Genomic DNA, 6,219 nt, shown 5'->3' with positions numbered 1-6,219 from the left:
TGAACCGTGCTGGGTTCCAGCACGGGTTTCTTGTGCTGCTGCCCAGCATGGTCACCACTTCCGTTAGGTTTTGTCCACGTTGAGCTGCTTTTTCTCCCACAGACATAAAGGGCAGGTGAAACACAACACTGCTGGTGTCTCCAGCCCAGGACCCCAGCCTTTGTTTCATTTCAAAGCCACCAGAACAAGGATGCTGTTGTGCACCTCTCCTCAGCAGACATCTAATGATTGGGGGGGGGGGGTTTGCTTTGTGGTTTAGTTCCAGTCCCATTTTCAATGCACCTACGTTTTGGATAAAAGAAAAAAAAGAGCTTTTTGCTTTCCCATGCTCGCTCCTGCTAGGGTGATGTTATCAGGGCCATCAAGAAGGGATGCACTGATCTGGCCACAGGCACAAAGGCAGCAGAACGTGAGACCAGAGCTAAGATGGGATTAGATAATGAATTTCTAACTTCCAGATATCGAGAAGTCGTGTGACTGACATACCTGTCTCCCTGTGATGCTGTGGCTGCTGCCAGTCATATAGCACCTGGCACAGAGGGAATGGTCAGTGATTTAGACTCCTGGAGGTTACTGTAAACAAATTACTTTTTTGGTGTTTATAATAAATATTTAAACTGGATATCTCCTGCTAATTTACAATGTCAGCTGATTCTCCGAGATAGGAATTAATACAAACACTGAGGAGAGCCTGGAAAAACAAGTTACTCTACGTGTACTCAGTTTTACTCAAGCTTTCCTCCTCAATCGACCTCAGAGTGGTCTCTAAAAGTACAGCACCTGGCACAGAGGGAATGGTCAGTGATCTCAACTCCTGGAGGTTACTGTAAACAAATGACTTTTTTGGTGTTTATAATAAATATCTAAACTGGATGTCTCCTGCTAATTTACAATGTCAGCTGATTCTCCGAGATAGGAATTAATATAAACACTGAGAGCCTGGAAAAACAAGTTACTCTATGTGTACTCAGTTTTACTCCAGCTTTCCTCCTCAATCGACCTCAGAGTGGTCTCTAAAAGAAATCAACATCATTATCTCTTTGACAACTGGAAAAACAGAGGCAAAAGAAAGACCAGAAGCAGTTTCCTGAGGGCCATGCACCACACCAGGACCTACTCCTCTCTCCAGCACTAACATCAGCCCCTGCAAGAGAGCAATAATATTATTTCAGTATTTTTCTCATCGAGTGCTTGATCCCTGCAAGATCTGAGTGATTTTAATTCTCCAGCACTTCAGCAGCACTTAGCACTCTGCAGATTCAATCTGTGAGTAGCAGAGACATCCCATACACAGCTGTGAACTGCACAGTCCCTGCTAATTAGGTCTTCATGAGCAGATTAATTTAAATGACTCTTATTGGCATGGCCACAGAGTGCAAATGCCATTTCATAATTCACTTAGCAATTTGTTCAGTGAGGATCAGAACTGTGTGCATGCAGGGGAGGCCAGTCTCCATCCAGCAACACCAGGGACATGACAGAAATAATTCAGCAGAGGATCTTCAAAGCTAGAGCAATATGAAAGTATTTGCTCTCCTAGTTTTATGCTGCCCACAGCATTTCCTGAGCGGGCTCGTGGAATATTTATGTATTATTAGGACAAAAAGAAACCGTAATATGAAAAGAGCAGACCTGTAATTTTATGTAATTGGCCTGACTGAATGCATTAAAAGCAGCAAATCATTAAAGGTATTCACTGTTCAGCAGCTTGGGCTGATACCTGAACTGGCTGAGAATCCAGAGTGCTGATGGAGTAATGATGGACATCTTTAGCAGAAGAAATGCAGGTGCTGATGCAGCCAACAGGTGCTCAGTGTGTTGAGGGTTATTTAATCTAAATTTCTTCCCATCGCTGCAGTGAGGCATTGTTCATCTCTCACTTCATCTCCCCAGCACTGGAGCCATCCCTGCACTGTTTCAGTGGGATTTCCTCACTGGGAGCAGTACCATCACCTCCTTCCTGCACCACAGGAAAACACAGAAACCCAGAGTTAGATTTGAAAATAAAATAGAACTGGGCTGTCCAGCTCAAGAGAGACAAGGAACTACTGAAGGGAGTCCAACAAACTACAAAGATGCTGAGGGGCTGGAGCATCTCTGTGCCAGGACAGGCTGAGAGCCCTGGGGCTGCTGAGCTGGAGAAGCCTCAGAGGGGATCTGAGCAGTGCTGAGCAAGAGCTAAAGGGCCCCAGGGGGCAAGAGGCTGGGGCCAGACTCTGGTCAGTGGTGCCCAGGGACAGGACAAGGGGCAACGGGCACCAACTGGAACCCAGGAGGTTCCATCTGACCAGGAGGAGAAACTTCTTTGGTGTGAGGGTGGCAGAGCCTGGAGCAGCTGCCCAGAGAGGCTGTGGAGTCTCCTGCTCTGGAGAGATCCCAAACCCTCCTGGCTGTGACCCTGGGCACCCTGCTGTGGGTGAGCTGCTGGAGCAGGGGGGTTGGATGGGATATCTCCAGAGGTCCCTTCCCACCCCACCACGCTGGGGTTCTGTGAAAATGAAATGAATGTGAACTATAGCTGGTTCTCACCTCATCTGTGCTAGATCTGGCTTCTTTGGTCCAGGGAAGACATCAGGACCTGGGGCTGGTGGATCCACATGGCAGCAGCGTGGGCAGTGCTCGTGCATCCTCAGGCAGCTCAGATGACAAACGTGTGTGAGCAAACAGGACCCTGCATCACGGGCTCGAGCGTGGACACTGACTGCTCTTTTGCATGATGAAAACCCTATGGCTGGCAAAAAAAAAAACAAAGAAAAAAGGCTTTTTTTAAGGTGTAAAGCTATGTGGGACATGCTGCTCTTTCCAGCTGTCCAGGAAGGACAGTGTTTTGAAACAACAGCTGCTCTCAAGACAACAAAGTCTCCCTGTTCTCTCTGATGGATTCACACGAAACTGCTTAAAGCCAGGAACAGCCTCCCCCAGGGGCAGGGGTGGATGGCATCTGCACCAAGCACGGCACTTCTGCAGCAGTCCACGCTGGGGGGAGGCAGCATCCTCACCCTCCAAGGCAGGGCCTGGATGCCTCTTCATCAGCAAGCTCAGTTCTTAACTATTTCAACACTAATTGATCCCATTCACGCAAGGGTGGAGCAGAAACATCACTGGAGGCAGGCAAGCCAGCACAACCCAGAGAGGAAATCAAGCTGATGGCACCAGCCCCTGCACTGAAACCAGCTCATGGTCATGTGGCCATCGTCGAATTTTAGCAAAAATTAAATACCACAATTGAAATCTAAGAACTTCTGGATAGTCACTAAGTAGTTGGTTTATTTTCAGCAAATAGTTTGCAAATAAACATAACCCAGAACTAGTCCTTCTGTGACATTTTTATACCAAAAAAGTCAGAATAAGATGTCCAGATAGGAATTCACCACTTGAAAACCCTGACATGAGTGTTTTTATTGTAATTCTTTCTCTGCACAGTGATACTCTACTGTTCTTTTTTGAAGATCAGTCTGTGTGTCTGAAGATCAGTCTGAGCGCCCGAGATTTTAAAGCCGTCAGCCTGCCTCAAACTACAGAGGTGGAAAGTGCTTTTTTTGGAGCCTCCAAGCACCACGAGAGCATTCAGGGGACAGAAAATAACTTCTCCTGCACCTAATTCCAAAGTAATTTAAGTGAGGTCAGTGAAATTTCTCAGATTTTCATCACTTTCCCCAAGACCAGAATTTCACCGAGCAAACAAACGATGAGTATTTTCCAACAAAACTTCACGGATTAAAAAACACAGCAATTAAAAATAGTTTTAGTGACAGCTCCCCGACACTGGGGAAGAATGTTTTGGCAGGGAAAATGAAGATATTTAGCATCGGTTGGCTGCCATTCAAACATTTTCAGCTATTCAAATCAATGAAACCAAAACCAAATAAATTCTATCTGGATTTCAGCTTGAGACACATGATACGGAACAATACCCATTAGGACACGTGGGATGAGTCTCTTCCAGTGGTGAAATGGGGGGAAAAAAACCTTCCAGCCTTCAGTTTCTCCAGTTTCCAACCAAGTCTAAAACTCAATCCCTGCATGAGCAGTTCATAAGGAAGAAAACTTTGGACATAATTCTCAAAGACATGTGGGGATGGCTGTAACAGAAAACTGGGATCTTAGAGTAAATAAAATTTTCTCCCACACCACAGAATGCAGTGAAGGGAGCACCACTGAAAGGCAAACGACACGTCCAAGCTAAACTTTTCAGCAAAAAATATACCTTTGATCTCCTGGCTGAGCTCTTGGCCCCGGTGTGGTGGCAAACCTCCCGTTGCCTCCGAGAGCCAGGACCACATCCAGCCCCTTGCCTAGGTAATCGTGTCAACATTTCCAGGGGCTGCCTGTCAGCCAGCTCGTTAGAAAATTCCTGCAGACAGACACTGACATTGGAAGTTTTTGTCCATTAGAAAAACAAAAACCTGTCCCCGAAGCCTGTTCAGAGTGCAAGGGTAGGAGACTTGATCAAAACGGGACTTAATTAGGAGATTTTCCCTGAAGAAAATGAACGCTAGAGGTCAATCTAACAGCTTGTCCCGGAAATATAGATCCCTGGAATAAAATATTACAGCCTTCTTCTGTGTACTGTGCACCTCCCTAACTACCTCCAGATTCACTGGCTCGGCAACGCGCTTCACATCTAACAAGAGTTTCTTCTATTCCTTCAAATCTGTTCCTGTCTTGCTCTTCATTAGGATTTCCTTTTCTGGAGCTCGCCCGTGTCACTCAGGATCTTGCATCTGATGGGTAAATCCACAGTTTCAAAGAGGCAGCAAGGAGCCTGTGGAGAGCAGGGCTGGGGTGCCAGAGATGGGTTTGTGACTTCCAGCATTCAGGATTCCCTTCCAAAACATCCCCCATCTAATAGCTACAGAGATGAATTCATTACCTGCACCTCACACTTTCCTTGTCTCACCTCCTGCACTCAGATTCTGATGAACCTTGTGGCTCTGATTCCCACAGGCTATTTACACACAACACAAAAATGTTTTGGGTTGATTTTTTTCTTTACCCAGCCTTTCAATTTCAGCTAATTTCTTCCTCTCTCTTCCCCTGCTTTTAACAACAGAACTAAACACAGCCCTGCCAGGCTGCCTCAGCCTCCCCATCACACCCTTCCTTAGCAAATCCCCAGCTCCTCTTTCCTAAGGCTCCTGTCTCAGCCAGACTCAGAGGCACAAACGGAGCTCCAGCTTCACCTCCACTGGGAAACCCACGGAAGATTCGAGGCACAAAAATCAAGTCAGCTAAAAGCAGAGCTCCAGCAGAGTGTGTTTAAGCACAGAATTTCTCCCAGGGAGGCACTAGGACTGCTCGTGAGGCTCGCCCTGAGCACATATGGGAGTGCTTTGCTGAACCCAGGCCAAAAGGCAGCTCTTCCTCAGGACCACGGGCCAGATCCTGCAGCCCCGAGTAGCGCCGATGAGTAACATCTATTCACACGAGTGGTCTCTGTGGAGGAGGGCTGCCAAGTCCTGGCCCTGGGTGATTTTTTTCCCTTTAGCAAGCAGCCAGAGCAGAGCTCCATATGGCAATGCCGACTCCTCACTCAGCAGCTTGCCTGCTGCCAGCTCCTCGGTGGAAATAGCCCAGAGAGGCAGAAATGTTCCAGCCCAACCTTCGTGTTACAATTCCCTTTAAAAAAGGCTGCCAGATAAATACCTTCAAATTCTTCCAAGGGATTTCTTCCTCCTGTGTCTGCCTGTATGGTTGGGGCCAGCGATGCTGTCCCGGGGTAGCTGCTCTCCTGGGGCAGAGCCTGAGCTGTTCCCAGGTGAAGGCATCTCCCATAGTATGTCCAAAGGGGGCCCATCCTTAGTGCCCAGCTTCTCAGGAGTCTGACACATCCCAAGCCTGTCACAGAGGTGATGGGCTAGCTGGAAAAGCCTTTTTCTCTCTTCTTCAGACATCCTGGCCCCAATGTGTCCCTGCATGAGCTTAAGTTCCACACCTCTGATAGCTCTTCCAAGTTCATGCACACACAGGAGAGACTTAGGAGGAGTACAGGAGTGGTTGGGCACAGAGATGGATGTCTTGGTGCCACTATGAAGCTGTTGTGCACTAACACTCTTGCTCCAAGACAGTCAAAATAGGGCAGACATGACCAGGAGACCTCCCTCCTCATCCACCTCCCTTGCAGCTTACCCCTGGAGGCTGAGAGTCTCTTGGTGCCTTGTCTTAGTAGCTTTTCTTCCATTAAAATGCATAAAGGAAGATGCAGTTGCCTTCAGACAC

The sequence above is a fragment of the Merops nubicus genome, unplaced genomic scaffold (genome assembly GCF_000691845.1).
Source record: "Merops nubicus isolate BGI_N331 unplaced genomic scaffold, ASM69184v1 scaffold10765, whole genome shotgun sequence".
NCBI classification, from domain to species: Eukaryota; Metazoa; Chordata; class Aves; order Coraciiformes; family Meropidae; genus Merops; species Merops nubicus.
This window is presented reverse-complemented; position numbering follows the sequence as displayed.